Here is a 16,399-nt window from a genome sequence, read left to right on the forward strand (position 1 = left end):
TTGGGGTTATAGGTTGATTGCACATAGGGACAACATTCACTGTGGGGAGAATTGGCACAGGTGCGAGACACATCTGAATTCTTTTTACTTCCCTCCACCCCCTATCTCTTGGACTGGACCTCTTTATTGAGGGGGCAGCAAGCCATCCTCACAAGGTGAAGCACTGGCTCTGAATCTGGACATATTTCCTTCATCTGTTGTGCTTCTAGTATTTAATTTTTTTTAAATTGTTTTAAATTTTTTTTTTGGTTTTTCTCTGGTACCAGGAACCGAACTCATGACCTTGCGCTTGTCAGGCAGGCGCTTTTGCCGCTGAGCTAAATCCCCAGCCCCTGTGCTTCTAGTATTACTGCCTGTGGGCTTATGGAACACTATATGCCAGAGTAGTCCCACATAACATTACTTCTAGAAAATCAGTGCACATGAAAAGAAGAAAGGTGATGGGTTTAATCTGCTCAGAAGTGACGGATCTTTCTGTATACCTAGTCGCCCAGCGTCAGGTAGCTGCCTCTACAGGATGGTGGAGTGCCCTACTACTGCCAAGCAGGGACAGTAATGCCATTGTCTACTGGCTCAGAGACAAAGCAGGAAGGGGCTGTGCCGTTGGGATGGAACTGTGTGTGCACAAGCGTGTGGATGTGAAAAGCACTGCAGCTGAGGGAGGCAAGTGGCAGGGAGCCAAGGAGGGTCCCCATGGGACAGTGACAGGGAGTAGCCTGGATCCCAGCACAGCATACACTTTGGAGGGAAGCTCTTGCTCCTCCTCCCCACACAGCTCTTGGCTTTGCTCCCTTCTCAGAGGGTAATTTCATGTGTGCCTGGTGTTTTTCACAGATGTCCACAAGCTCTCAGCTGTTCCTCCCTCCAGGAGGTGGGGCTTCCCCTTCCTCTTGAGTACTGGGAGGGTTTGGTGACTGGCATCTGACAAGAATACAGAATAGAACAACTTTAGGGAGGTGAAACACCCTTAACTCAACAATCAGAGTTAACAACACCAGAAATAGATCACATGAATATGCATTCCCTGATATGATGCAATGGGAAAGTACTTTATAACCCTTGTATTCTTCCTAAAAGCTGATTGAAAGATAAACTATAACTGTTAGTTTCATGCTGCAACTCTCCTATAAATCCAAAATTATTCTTTTGTTTGTTTGAGGACACAACCTCACTATGCAGTTCCTGCTAGCCTTAAACTCACCTTGTAGCCAGGTGAGCCTCCAGCTTGTCATGATCTTCCTGCCTCAGCCTCTTTTTTTTTTTTGTCTTTTTGAGACAGGGTCTCACTATGCTGTTCAGACTGGTCTTGAACTCACTTGTAGCCCAGGCTGCCCTTGAACTCACAATGATCCTCTTGCCTCAGCCTCTTGAGTTCTGGGATTACAGGTGTGTGCCACTATGCCTGGCCCCAAATTATTTAAAAATAAATCTTGTTGACTGATTGGTTGCAGTGCTAGAGATTGAATTTAGGGCCTTGTGCGTGCTAGGCAAGTATCCTACCACAGAGATACACAGGAGCACCCTTTCAAAATGAAGTTTTAAAAATGATTTCAAAAGGTAAAAAATTTTAAAATAGGGAAATGGGGAGAAATAATACCTTTTCTTCCAAAAGTTTTTTCTCTTTTCTTTTTTCTTATTGATTGATTGATTGATTGATCATACTGGAGATCAAACCTTGAGGTGCTTTACCACTGAACCACTGAGCTACCTTCCCAGAATTATTATTAATGTTGTTGCTGTTATTAATGATTATCATTATCATTATTATTTTGAGACAGGGTCTTGCTAAACTGCCCATGTAGGACTCCAATTTGTGATCTCTTTACTTCAGTTTTCATCAGTGCTGGGATTACAAATTGTGGGACCACATTCAGCAACTAAAGGGATTTTTAAAGGATACGTTTCAGACAGAGTGAAAGTGATCCTATATGGAAGTGAGATCCAAGAAGGAATTATAAGGGTTGGGGTGCAGCTCATGGGAGAGAGAAAGAGGAAGAGAGAGAATTATAAGTAAAGAATTTTTTTTTTTTTTTTTTGTACTGGGAATCAAACTCATGACCTCAGGCTTGCCAGGCAAGCGCTTATGCCACTGAGCTATATTCCCAGTCCAGTAAAGAAATTATAAGTATTTGAATAACTAGACCAATACTGACTGTATAAACAATAATGTTTCAAGAGTTTAAAGAAAAAGGGGCAATATTCATAACAAAAACAAAGTTATGTCAGTAGGAAAAATCACAGCTGATATGTTCTAGGATTCTTGTACCATCCAAGATGATAGTAAAGATATTAACTTTAGATGTTGATAAGTATGTATATGTATTAAAGTTTCTGGAGTAATGACTAAAAGCAGGATATTTATCATCCAAATTAGCAAATATTTTTAAAAATCCAAAATATGGTAAGAAAGTAGCTACAAATAAATACAGAAAAGACAGGATAAACAGAAGTCACAAAATAAAAAAAAGAAGTCACAAAATAAAATGGAGTAAAAGTAAAAATAAATGAACTAGATGGTCTAACTAAACATAAATATTAAACTCTAATTTTAAAAATTCAAGGTTAAAGTGGCTTACAAAAGAAGTGTCTAAGACTCAAGGATACAGAAAGTGGAAAGCAAAATAATGGAAAAACAGACAGTAATTACTAACTGCAAGTTAGTACCAGAAAAAATAAACTTAAAGGCAAAAAGCCTGATAGAGCTAAAAATGATGACAATAGTGTTCAAAATGTTCAGTTTCCTAGAATATCATAATTCTAAATGCGTATGTACCTAGTAACAATAGCCACCCAAAATATTATACATTTTTTTTAATTTGGAGAGAATTTCAAGAAGAAATAGACAAATGCATCATCATAACAGATGATTTTAGTTATTATTCTTGATAATGAATAAATCAAGCAGGAGAAAAATAGCAGAAGGAATCAGGAGATTTGATTATCACAATTAAGATGTTTGTTCCAGTAGTCATATACAGGATATTGTTTTGAATATCACCTTTTTTTCAAGTACAATGAGATATTTATGAAACTTACCATATATACCAGGTCATAAAGCAATTCTCAACAAATTTGCAAAAACTTAATGTCATGCATGTTCCTTATCTATAGCCCAAGTACTTTAGGAATGAATAATAAAAACAGAACCTAAAAATGAACACATAAGTACAAACAGAAAAATATTTAGGTTTGAAAATGATGAAATTACCACATCTCAAATCTTAGATATGTTAAATTCTCATATTAGAATAGAAGAAAAGGTAAAAGTAAGTGCTAAGTTTTAATCAAGAGATTAGAAAAAGGGAACAACTCTAACAAAAAGGGAAGAAATATTAAATTAAAAGATAAAAATAGAGGGTTTGGGGGGAAAAGACATACAATAAACAACATTAACATGGCCTGAAGTTGTTTTTTGAAAGGATTCACACAATACTAAAAACTTTTGTCAATCATGTTCAAGGAAATAAAAGTTGAGAAAGAAAAAAAATGATATTAAGAACAGTAATTACGTAATTACAGATGCTATGGAAATCACATGTTCATAAAAGATATAAGTAAGCCTCTGGAAAAAAAAATTCTTAGAAAAATATTTCTCAAAACTCAACAAAGATGTAAAACTTTAAGAGACTGAATCAGTATACAAACATTTTCCTACAAAGAAAAACATGAGGTCTACATGGTTGGATTGGATTTTCCCAAATATTTAAAGAATAATTCCATTCTATAAAACTCAGAGTATAGAAAAAGAGAGAACTCTTATTTCATGTTCTATGAATCCAGAATAATTTTGATACCAAAACAATCAAGAATAGTTCCAGACAGGACATTTATAGGTCAGGTTTACTCATAGACACAGTTACACGAATCCTAAAGGAATTACTGATAGAGGTAACCCTGCTGGATTGTAATGCCAAGGACACAAGTTTGATTTAACATTAGAAAACAATCACTGCCCTTCACAACCTTTGGATATTAAGAAAGAAAACCACTGTTCATGTCATGAGTTACAGGATAAACTTTTGGTAAAATTTAATATTTGGTTATATTAAAAACTTTTAGTAATGTGGAAATAGAAGGGAAGTTGTTCACAATACCTGTAGGAAACATCCTCCTCAATTTGAAAGTCTGCCTTGTGACATAAGAAGCAGAAGGGTCCAGCACTTGTGAGGCCGAAGTAGGAGGATCTGCGCTTCGCAGCACAAAGCTGGCCTGAGCTGGGTAGGGGATTGGAGCTGTAATCCCAGCACTCTGGAAGGCTGAGGCAGGAGGATTTGAGCATAGTCTGGACAATTTAGCAATTTAATGAGACCTTGTCTCAAAATAAAAAATATATAAAAAATGGCTGAAGAGTAGAACAAGAAAAAGTGGACAATAAACATGGGGGCGTGGATAACCTCACTAGTAATCAGGGAAATGCAAGTTACAATAATAATACTATTTAGCTACACAACACAGACTATTTCTAGTGATATCACAAAAGTGACTTAAAATTCTCACAGCAATCCTGTGTAATCATATGGTAGGCATTAGTGCTGTTCACTGATAGGCCTTGCATGAGAAAACAACAAATGTTGAAATCAGGTACTATCAGTTCTCCTACTTTGTCCTTTTTCAAAGCTGTATGACAATTCTTTCTTTCTTTCTTTCTTTTTTCTTTTTTTTTTTTGGTACTGGGAATCAAACTCAGGACCTTGTGCTTGCCAGGTAGGCATATGATAATTCTATGTCTTCTGTATTTCCGTAGCAATTTTTAAATCTCCTTATCAGTTTTTACAAACTATGGCTGCTAGGGTTATGACTGCAATTACATTGAAACTATAGATCAACTTGGAAGTAAATGACATCTTAACTGCACTGTTTTCCAACTCCCAAACATGGTATTTCTTACCATTTTCTTAGGGTTTCTTTAATTTCTCTTAGTCACATTTTGCTGTATTCAACAAACAGATCATGCACATCTTTTGTCAGATTTATCCCCAAGTCGTTCATATTTTGGTGTTACTGTAAATAATAGTTTTTTACAGTTTTAAACTGCCAACTGCTTACTGTTACTATTTAGAAATATACTTGGTTTTTAAAATTTGTGGTAAATCACACATAAAAATTACCATATTTATCATTTTTTAGTGTATACTCACCTCTTTCATGAGTGTTTTTAGTTGCATCGTTGCAGCTGCCTTGATGTCCTGAATAACTCAAAGGTTTCTCTTTCATGGTTATTTTGATTTTGGGGAAGACCTAGAAGTCACATGGTGCAACATCCAGTGAATAAAGTCAATGAGAACACATGGTAATATTTTTGCAAGCCTGACTTTCCATCAGATAGCATACAGCAGCAGTTTTCACTGTATTTTTTATTGCACCTGGTAAAGACACAAAGAGGACTTCCAGAACTGCTTCAGAATGTGGCAAGAGCAATGGGATAAGTGTGTTTGAACCAATAGTATTTATTTGAGGGGGATTATAGGCAATGTATCTTTTACTGTAATAGTTTTAAAATGTAAACATTCACTGTATAACTTAATCATACATCATATGTATACAGTACACCACTAGCAATCAGGGAAATGCAAGTTACAATAATAATACTATTTAGCTACACAACACAGACTATTTCTAGTGATATCACAAAAGTGATATTCACTGTATACATTCACTGTATAATTTAATCGTCCATCATATGTATACAGTACACCACACTTTATTTATCTACTCATTTGTTGACGGATATTTGAGTTGATCTCACCTCTTGGTTTCTATGAATATATGGTGCTATGAAGATGGGAATGTAAAAAAAAAAAATCAAGATTCTGTTTTGCCTTTTTTTGAATATATATTCACAAGTGGAATTGCTAGATGATATGGCCTTTTAAAAATGTTTTCAGGAATTTCCATACTATTTTCCATACTTTTCTACTAACAGTGCACAAGGGCTCCAATATCTTTACATACTATTAATACTTGCTATTTCGTGTTTTTTGATATTAGCCATCCTAATGAGTCTGAGGTGATATCTCATGATGATTTTTTTTTTTTTTATGGTACAGGGGATTGAACACAGGACCTTCACATTGACCAGCACATTACTGTTTAAATTTTTTATTTTGAGACAGAGTCTTACTAAGTTACTGAGTTGACCAGGCTGGGCTCTAACTTGCCATCCTTCTGCCTCAGCCTGCCAGATTGCTCGAATTATAGGTGTGTGCCATGAGGCTTTTTCATGGCGATTTTGTTTTTAAAGACAGGGTTTTGTTATGTAATTCAGGTTGACCCTGGACTCACTGTGTAGCCCAGGCTGATCTCAAACCTGCAGCAATCCTCCTACAATCACTGCCAAGTGCTGTGATTACAGGTGTGCTCCACCATGTCCAGTTTCTCATGGTGATTTTGGCTTGCACTTCCCTAATGATAGTAAGTCTATGCATCTTTCCATGTGCTTAGTGGCCATTTGTATATCTTCAGAACTGTTTGTCCAAGTCCTTTGCCCAGTTTTGAATTGGACTGTCTTTAACCTTCATTTTTATATATTGATCTTGTATCTTGCAACTTTGATGAATCATTAATTCTAGTAGTAGTTTGTATGATCTTCTAGACAGATCATCATGCTATCTGTGACTAAATAATTTTCTTCTTTCTTTCCAGTTTAGATGTCTTCTGTTTTTTTCTTGCCTTGTTGCTCTATGTCTTAGTTCATTTTGTGTTGCTATAACAACATACCTGAGGTTGGGTGTTATATATAAAAAAGAGATTTACTTAGCTCCCAGTTCTGGAGGTTCAAGGGCCTGGCATTGGCATCTGCTCTGCTCTGGGAAGGGCCTCATGGTGGATGGTCCCACAGTGGTGGAAGCACGTATGAGAGGGTGAGCAGCATCTGTAGAAGGAGGATTCAAGGGAGGTATCAGTCCCATGAGACCTGACTCACTCCTCAGAAACAGAATTGTTCCATTTATAAGGGTGGAGCACCCATGACTTAACCATCTCCTAAAGGCCCCACTACCCATTAAAATCCATTACCTTTTAATAATGCCACACTGAGTATCAAGCTTCCAACACATGAACTTTTGAGGAATAAACCAGATCCAAGCCATGGTATACTGGCTAGAACCTATAGTACAATATTGAGTAGAATTACAAAGGATTTTGTTGTCATGATCATATTTGTCTTTCATCAATAAATATTATATAAATGTAGGTTTTGATTCCCTTTTAATGTTGGAAATTTTGCTTCTATCCCTCTTTCACTGATTAAGAAAATCAGATTTTGCTAGTTTTGATAGTTTTCTATCTATATATTTAGAAAAACATGATTTTTCTTTTCAAGTCCATGAATGTGAAGAATTGCATCAAGTGGTTTGCAAAGGTTAAGCCAGACTTGCTTGCCTAGGATAAAACCAGTTGGTTATATTCATCAAAGCTACCTGCTTTCTTATAATAGCTTTGGTTTTAGAATTAAAAGTATTGATGGCCTCATAAAATGCATGGGTGTACAGTGCTTCCTTTTCAGTTTTCTGTGTAGAATTAATTTTACTTATCTAGTAAATATTTAGTAGAGTTTATTAGTGAAATTATTAATGCCTGAGCTTTCTTTGTGGAAAGTTTTTATCTATAAATTTTATCACTTTAATAGATTAGTGAAATAATCTATTTCTTCTTGTACCTATTAGTAGATTATGTCTTTCAAAGAATTTTTCCACTTAATGTTACAAAATATATTGACATAAAGTTGTTCACAATATAATGTTTGTCTTGAAAGCATGAGGCCCTGGGTTCTATCCCCCATAAGATCTGTGATGATATCTTCCCTTTTATTCTTCATATTGTTAACTGATGTCTTCTTCTCTCTGTCTTTGCAGTCAATCTTCTTAGAACTTTAACACGTGCCTGCCAGCTTGAACCACTGGTGGAACATATGTGACTGTCTCATCTGGTGGCTTGTACCATGGGTAGTACAAATGGATCTAATTGCTTTTATCTATCTTTTTATTAATAAAGTTAATAAAAAGCTACTCAATAGAACAATCATGCTTTCATCACCAGTGGTTCAAGACATCAGGCAACAAGACATACAAATTTTGGCCTTGTCATCAACGTGTTAAATTAACTTTATCAATGTTTTCCTTTTGTTGCCCAGGCTGGCCTCCAACTTCCCATCCTCCTGACTCAGCTTCTCAGAGTGCTGGGATTACAGGTGCAAGACGTATGTGGGTTTTTCAAGATAACTTCTGGAAAATATTATTTCTTGTAATTAATACCTACAGTATAGGTAGGCATTGGTGTTCCATGTCTGTAATCTCAGTATTTGGAAGGCTGTGGCAAGCGGATAGCCAGAGTTCAAGGTCAGCCTGAACTATAGTAAGACCCTGTCTCCAAAAGAAAAAACATCCTATTTAATTTCATTCTGGTCAAAGGTAATGCTTCATAAATTTTAATTTTCTTAAGTGTATTAAAACATTCTGTAACACAGAATGTGATTCTATCTTGTGTGCCCTGAAAGACAGCATGGATTCTTCCATGGTAGATACAACCAATTTGTCAGGTTGATTAAAAATATTGAAGTATTCTATATCATTACTCACTTTTGTTCTACTTTTTACCAATTATTGATATCATAATGTTGAAATCTTCATGAATTTATGTTTCTCCTTTGGGTTGTCAATATTTGATTCATTCTTTTGAAGGTGTGTTATTGATTTCATGAACATTTGGGATTGTTAATCTACTTGATGAATTGTTCCTTTCATTATCCTGCAATATCCTGTTTTACTCCTGGCACTATTCCTTGTCCTGGAATTTGTCCTGTCTGTCAGAAATAGAGCCACGCATCATTCTTTTGATTAGGGCTTGCCTGCTGCATCTTTCCTCATCCTTTTACTTTTAATCTAATCATCTTTTTCCTTAAAACATGTTCCTTTCACACAGCACATACTTGGTTCTTCTTCTACATCCAATCTGATATTGTATTTTCTTCCTTTTAACTGGATGTTTAGGTCAATAACTCAATGTTTGAGTAAATGATACCATTTTGTTAAAGTTTTCTATCTTACTCATTCTTTGCTTTTTATTTTTCTTTTCTTGTTTTTTTCTGGATTGAGTGTTTTTGTGATTCCATTTTATTTCTACCACTGTATTATTTACTTATAGTTTTATTACTGTTTTAGTGGTTGTTCTAGGGGTTAAAATATGCACCTCCACCTTACTACATTAACATCATGCCATTGCATGTACACTGTAACACCTTATGACAGTTATTCCCACTGATCCATTATACATTTTACTTGTATGTAAATTTTAAACCCCACAATACATTATTATGAGTTTGCCTTAAGTAATCCTTTTAAAGATAAAATTTTATAGATTAAACTTATTTCACACACTTCACATTTGCAGTGCTCTTAATAACTACTTATGTATCTAAATTTTAATATTCTTTCTCCTTCTTTCCAAATAAATTTCTCAACATTTCTGGCAGTTCAGGTCTGCTAGTAATAAAATCATCTTAGCTCTCTGCTCTCTGAAGCTAGCTAGCTTTTTTTTTTTTTTTTTTTTTGAGGGGATACCAAGAATCAAACTCAGGACCTTGCACTTGCCAGGCAGGCACTCGTGCCACTGAGCTATATTCCCAGCCTCTTTCTTCCTACCTTCCTGTCCTTCTTTTTCTTTCTCCCCCTCTCTCTTTCTTCTTTTCTTCCTTTCTTTTGACAGGGTCATGCTATGTAGCTTAGGCCGGTCTTGAACTCACTAGTAGCCCACACTGGCTTCTAACATGCAGTGATTTCCTGCCTCAGAGGAGGTGGGGAAGATCTGAAGAAATAATGGCTGAAGTCATCTCAAATTTAATGAAAAATACAAGCCCATAAATTCAAGTTCAGTAAACACTAAACAAGGAAAAATTGTAACCAAACTGGAGCTTCTTAGCCTTCTGTCTCTTCCATCTTCAGAATCTGGCAAATGACATGAGAGACACATCATACTAAAAGAGCTGAAAAATAGTGAAAAAACTTAACATGAACCAGAGAGGAAAAAAGGACTTAAGTGTTTCCTCGGTTCACGAATTCAATTCTTTCCATGATTCTGGTCACAAACTGAGTCAGACCGGAACTGAATCAAATTCAATGGTTAGGCTGAATATTGACCTTATGGGAAAGTTTCATTCGGTTCTTGTCCAATTTGGTCTGTGACCAGAATCATGGAGAGAACTGAATTCATGAACTGAGGTTTCACTATATTACATACAACAGAACAAAGATAGGAATTGTATTAGACTTCTCATTAAAAACTATGCAATAAAGAAGAAATAATATCTTATGATTACTTACTGAAACTGAAAGATCTTTAAAAATCAATCTATAATTCTTTACTCAGCAAAAATCTTTCATAAATGAAAGTTAAGTAAGGATTTTTTCCACCAAACATAGTGGTACACACCTGTAATCCCAGCACTCAGAAGAGGTGGGGAAGATCTCCTCTAATATATATGGGAAGAGCTCATTCTTGTAGAACTAAGATCGTTCTTTCCCGAGGACTAATGCTTAAAATACTGGCTGGTGGAAACAGGTACCATTTACATCCATATGGAAGTTCTGGGAATTGTTCTGACTATCCCTTATTGGTGGTCCTTTTCTCTGATTGGTTCTTCTCAACAGTGTACATCAATCCTCATCCAACAAATTAAGAAGAGCTTTTGACAGACACCTGGAGTTCTGTATTTGGGTAGCTTCCCCTTTTTTGATTCTCTGCCCTGCAAATTTTAGTTCCCTTGGCCTCTCTGAATCCTGATATTTGTCTCCCCACATCAGCAGTGTTGACGGTCTTGGGCTTCTCCATATCCTTCCTTGTGGCCTGGATAACACCACAAGGCAGGAAACTGGGGCTATTATGAGGCTCAACATGCTTGCCTGTCACCCCAGCAGTGACTGTCCTTCCCCATCTCCTTCACTGACTGAAAATGATTGTTTTACGTATTTTTTAGGTTTCCCAGCTATTTAAGAGGGGAGAATAAAGCCAGCAAAATTTGGTTTCAGTAGGTCTGGTATAGATCCTGTATTGTTACTAAAAAACACTCAGATAATTCTGATACATAGGTTGTGCTGGAAACTGTATCTCGATATCTCAGGCCAAGCTTTGTTCAGTTACTTTTCTGATTAAAAGGAAGACCAGACCTTTCACTTAAGAACCTTTCCTTGGGCTTGAGAATGATGGAAGTACTTACAATCAGCCAATAATTCAGATGAAAACAATTATGAGAGCCAGCTAAAATAGAAAACATATGTTTGAAGGCATCAGCGAGCTACTGAGCCCACCAGGACCTACAAAGACATTATCTCAGAGAAGGACAAACGATGTTGAGGTGGGATGATGTCCAGCAGTACATTGGTTCCTTGGGGGAATTCTGGGCAGAGGTACAGAGTCAGAGATTTGATTCTGAGGACAGAAAGAGGTCCTAGGAGGCCAAGGCACCAGCAAGAATTCTGTCAGCTCAGCAGGGCTGGAGATAAGTGGGGTCAGATTCCCTGTGAGAAAAGAAGGGTGAATAAATGAGTCTGTGCAGTGCATTTTGTCTTGAGTCATTTGCCAAGTTCTGAAGATGCAGAAGACAGAAGGTAGGAAGTCAAGCAGAGTGCCTCTGAGAAGCAGGCGTTCCTGGTATCCTTAAGGTTCTGACAAGGACTGAAGTACAGGATCCCCTGGAATGAAGGGTTCTAGGAACACACATGACTCACTCAGTTGGAACCCTGGAGGGCCATGTATAGAAGCAGCATCAAAAAGAAGTCAACTAAGCCCTGCCAAAATTCAACCTCCAGTTAGCTCAGTCTCTCACTAGGATGAACAGCTCATTCTAACATCTTTGCAAAGGTCAGGGTGAGGCTTTTCTGCCTGAAAACAATAGTATCCAAAACCTACTGAATGTGTGGCATTCTATTAAAACTGACCAGGCAAGCCAAGAGCCTGGTATATATGTGTGTTGGGGAAGACCAAAACCAATGGCAGGAATATACCATTGAAACAGACCCACAGAGATTATAAAGCTCAGCAAAAACTTTAAAATTGGTAGGACTGCAGGGATACAGCTCAGTGGTATAAGTACCTGCCTGGCAAGCACAAGGTCCTGAGTTTGAATCCCAGTACCAAAAAAAAAAAAAAAAAAGCTAGGATTAATGTGGTCAGGAAAATACAGGCAAAGTGGAAAAAATACAGAAGAAAATGGAAAGTTTCCCCATATGGATTTTATTTTTTAAAACTATCTTGAAAATTCTAAAATTTAAATATAATGAAATTAAGGACTCAATGAATGGGCTTAGGAGCTGATAGGTAGATAGAAAATATACAAAGAGAGGAAAAAAGGAGAAAAACATAGGAAATAGATATGGAAGTCTTCCCCGCCTGGCACTATTGGGGGTTGAAACTAGGGCCTCACATTGAGCTACATCCACCATCCTTTTTAAATGTTTTGAGACGGGTTTTCCGCTAAGTCTCTTAAGCTGGGCTTCAACTTTTGGTCTTCCTGCCTCACCTTCCCTGGGGATTACAGGCAGGCATCGTCAGGCTCATCTTCCAAATATTTTCGATCTATGTCTTTCTGAATCCATGGGTGTAGGATCCGTGGAAACTATGGCTATGGAGGGCTGACTGTACTTTCAAAGGAGTAAAACTGAATGATGGGAATGAGAAGACCATGCAAGGGCACCTTAAAGTGCTGAAAAAACTCTTGCTAAACTGGAACCTTGAAAAGATATGAAGAATAAGACAAAGGTCTTAGGGCAAAAAAACCTTCTCTGCTAGAAAAAAATACTAGCAGACCTGCTCTAAACAAGAATTATTTCAAATGGAAGGGAAAAATTGCAGACAGAAACACAGAAATGCATGTTGGACAAAAGCAACAGAAAGGGTAAATATGCTGGTAAATGTAAGTAAGTGTTGACTATATAGAATATAGTACGTGTAAATTCTTGTATGGCTTAAAATATATGCACAATTAGCCAGATGTGGTGGTGCATGCATGCAATCTCAGCACCCTGAGAGTCTGAGGTGGGAGGATCCCAAGTTTGAGCCCAGCCCCAGCTTAGCAATTTAGGGAGACCCTGAATCAAAATAAAAACTTTTAAAAAAGGGCTGGGGTGTAGATGTGTGTGAAGGTACTGGGTTCATTCTCAGTACATCAGTACAACAAATGTATATATAAATATATATGCACTTTTTTTGGGCACCAAGAATCGAACTCACAACCTCATGCTTGCCAGGCAGGCACTGTGCCACAGAGCTACATCCCTGGTCCTATACATGCACAACTAAATTTCATGACACAATAAACATAAAAGGAGGAGTGGTAAGCACAGGCTGTCAATGTAAAATAACAACCTTGCTTTAAAGAAAATAATAGTTTATTCTGAGCCAAATATGAGTGACCATGGGCCAGGACCACAGATTCAAGTTACACTGAAACTGTGGAAGAGGTTACATGAACTCTTTGGGTCACAGAAAACAGGAAAGTCATAAATAAGTACATGTAACAATGACAGTGGTGGGAGCATGGGGGTGGTAAAGGGAAATCTCTGCTATGGTCTCAGATGTTATCTTATAGCTCTCTTAGCTCTAGGGTTGGTGAAGTCTAACAGTCTGCTAACCCTAGTGATAGATTCAAGAAATTTATCTATCAGTCAAGAGAATACAGGCCAGATGCAAAAGTTAAGGTAATTGCTTATAAAGGGCCTAAGCTAGCCCAAGATAATTTTGGCTCCTCACCTACACCATTCCATCTCTCCACATCTCTGATGTTCTAGTCAGGTGAGGTCTGGCAGCCCGTAGGATTTTTCTTTTTCTTGTTTTTCTTTCTGGGTGTTTGTTTTTGCTATTGGGGATTGAACTGGGGGCCTTGTATACCCTAGGCAAGTACTTCACCACTGTGCCATACTTTCAGGCCATATTCTTTAATACAGATGTGGCTACTCTGAAGTACTTTAGTTCACAAGGCAAAAGTATTATATTCTAAGGTATTAACCTTCCTGGGGAATTGCTAAAAATAATAATTTACATTCAACTCTACTAAATCAAGAAAGAATACTGTAATTTCCAGAACCCATCTGAGCTAATAGAAAGGATTAGTGGTAAAACTGTTTTATTAATTCAATAGAAGACAAGAAGAGATATAAAATAGATATGCCAAAAGACAATAGAGTATGGCAGTAGGCATAAACCTAACTGTACCGGTAATTATATTAAATATAAATGTACGATAACTAGGACACAGCAGTCTTCAGGTTTAGGCTGACGTGGACTCTGCAAAAAACGTATTACCAAATACTACTGAAAAGCAGTTATTCCTAGAGCAAAATATGGAAGGGCACAGTTTTAGTTGCAAGCCTTGTAAGACTGAATTGTCGCCACAAGAAGAAAAGATAAAAGTTAAGAGAAACTGTCCTTTTTGTTTTTTAACTCGCAAAAGATAAGGACTTTCATCTTTTGTTGCAAAATTTTTATTCGGAGAAGACCTCCTGCGGGTGTCATTTAATTAAGTAAATGGGGAAACAAAGTCTATGGTAAACTGTTAGAAGAGCTCTTGGTGCGAGCGTTGTTGGTCCAAGGGTTCTGCATTCCTGCTGTGGTACCTTAAGCTCCAGCTCGGGTTTCTCAGGGACAGCTAGTTCTCTTTCAAATTATCCAAAAGCAAACACAATTAGTCTCTAACATTTCTCTTCTGAAAACTATATACTTCATCTCACACGAAGAACTCAATTTCTTTCATTAATATGTGTTTATATCTCCTCTTTGGGAAATAAGAAACTTGTTTTCCTAAGAGAAAATTTCTGGATTTTCCATTTAACCTATCTGCTTTACCATGGGTGGAAAATATCTTTTAGAATAATTATCTGGTATCCCCAGATTTCTCTTCTGATCTTGGAAGTTGGTGAGGGGTTACCGATTTCAGTATCAAGATACTGAATTTGCAGGTCCAGCATCAGAAAATAGAACGTTTTCATCTTGTTACTGTGACAGAGTGGCTTCCATAGCCTAAGGTACTGAGCCACCAGGCTAAATATTAGCGTGGACAAGGACTGCAGAGCCAGGAAAAAAGAGGTTGATGTTTAACAAGACAGAGCATAAAGTGGGATGGAAACTTTCTCTTTTCTTAGTGGCTTAAAAAATGCTTGTTTTCGCTAGGTGAAGGGGCACAAACGTACAACCCCAACTTCATGGGAGGCCGAGGGAGAAAGATTTCAAGTTCGAGGCCAGCCTAGGCAATTTAGCAGGCCCCTGTCTCAGAATGGGGGCGGGGAAGTTCCTTCACTAGAAACACTTTTTTTGGATTCCCCTGCTACTTGTATAACATAATGCCAGACCCTGGAGACGCAGAGTTATCATAGGACAGCATGGATCTGTGGCTATAGTAATAAAAAAACAAGGACCACACGAAGTGCAAGCCTGAGTTTAGAAAAGGGAGTGAGCATCAAAGCTAAAGCGGTGGGCGATCGGAAGGAGAGACAGAGCGCTCGAGTATTTCACCGGTACAGCTGACAGAACGAGGCATGGGGAGGCGCCTAGGCTGGGACACAAAGCAGACCGAGGCCAAGGGCCAAGCCCAGGCCCAGGCCCAGGCCCACGTCCAAAAAATTAAGTGAGCATCCACGAAGTCTCCTGTCATTTATCGCCTTTCCGTGAACGAGGGAGGAAAATGTCTGTCTCCCTCGCCGCCACGGAGTTCCGAGCGGCTGAGGGACCAGACAAAGAAGCGGCGCCCGCGGGGCTGAGGCCGGGACGAGCCTGTCCGCGGGGGACGCACAGCCCGGCGTGACCTTGTGCCGGCGGCCGCGCGCAGGGTGCGCAGGCCCTACCATCCGGCGCGGGCGGAGGCTGAGGAGGGCGCTTCCACCGCGGCCGCGCAGGCCTTAGCTTCCCCGGCCGCCTACGGGGCGCGCGCTGCGTCCCTCCGCCTCGTTGGCGACAGCAGCAAACACGACGCCGGGAGCTGGCTTCGGCCCCGCCGCACCCCGCCCTCGCTGGCGTCGGCCTTTTGTACTCGCTCCACGTGACGGCGGCCGGCTCTTCCCTCGAGCCCCGCCCGCCCTCTGGCCCTTCCCGGCTCCCGGAGCGCTCTTCCCGCTCCCGGCAGCGCCCCTCCCCGCCGCCTGCCCAGCTGTTCCGGTTCCCTCCCTCGGCGGCCGTTCCCGCGCGTCGTCCCCTCCCCCCGCGGCTGTTCCGCCACCTCGCCGCCCCTCCCCCCAGCCGGAGCTCACTGTCTCCAAGATGGCGGCCGTGTCAGTTTGGGGCATCTCCGCGGTCCGGCCCGGGGCCCCGGTATCCCGGCTCTCTTCTCCCCCGGTAAGTAACCGAGAGGACGCCTCCGGCCGCCGAGCCCGGGGCGGAGCGGCTCCGGGGCCCGCTCCGCCGCCTGGCGGGGTCGGCG

General features: G+C 39.3%; 2 protein-coding genes across 3 annotated transcripts in view; one reads left to right on the plus strand and one right to left on the minus strand.

The window, feature by feature from the left end:
* Ap3m2 (adaptor-related protein complex 3, mu 2 subunit) overlaps window positions 1-16,297 on the minus strand; it is a 132,799-nt gene extending 116,502 nt beyond the window's left edge. Inside the window, exon 1 of the mRNA XM_005410519.2 lies at window positions 16,230-16,297. The gene's annotated coding sequence lies outside the window, so the exon portion shown is untranslated. The remainder of the gene's footprint in view (window positions 1-16,229) is intronic.
* Window positions 16,227-16,399, plus strand: part of Kat6a (K(lysine) acetyltransferase 6A) — a 115,323-nt gene continuing 115,150 nt past the window's right edge. For both annotated transcript variants that reach the window (XM_005410512.2, XM_005410513.2), the window contains exon 1: window positions 16,227-16,314. The gene's annotated coding sequence lies outside the window, so the exon portion shown is untranslated. The remainder of the gene's footprint in view (window positions 16,315-16,399) is intronic.

The sequence above is a fragment of the Chinchilla lanigera genome, unplaced genomic scaffold (assembly GCF_000276665.1).
Source record: "Chinchilla lanigera isolate Chin_1 unplaced genomic scaffold, ChiLan1.0 scaffold00135, whole genome shotgun sequence".
NCBI classification, from domain to species: domain Eukaryota; kingdom Metazoa; phylum Chordata; class Mammalia; order Rodentia; family Chinchillidae; genus Chinchilla; species Chinchilla lanigera.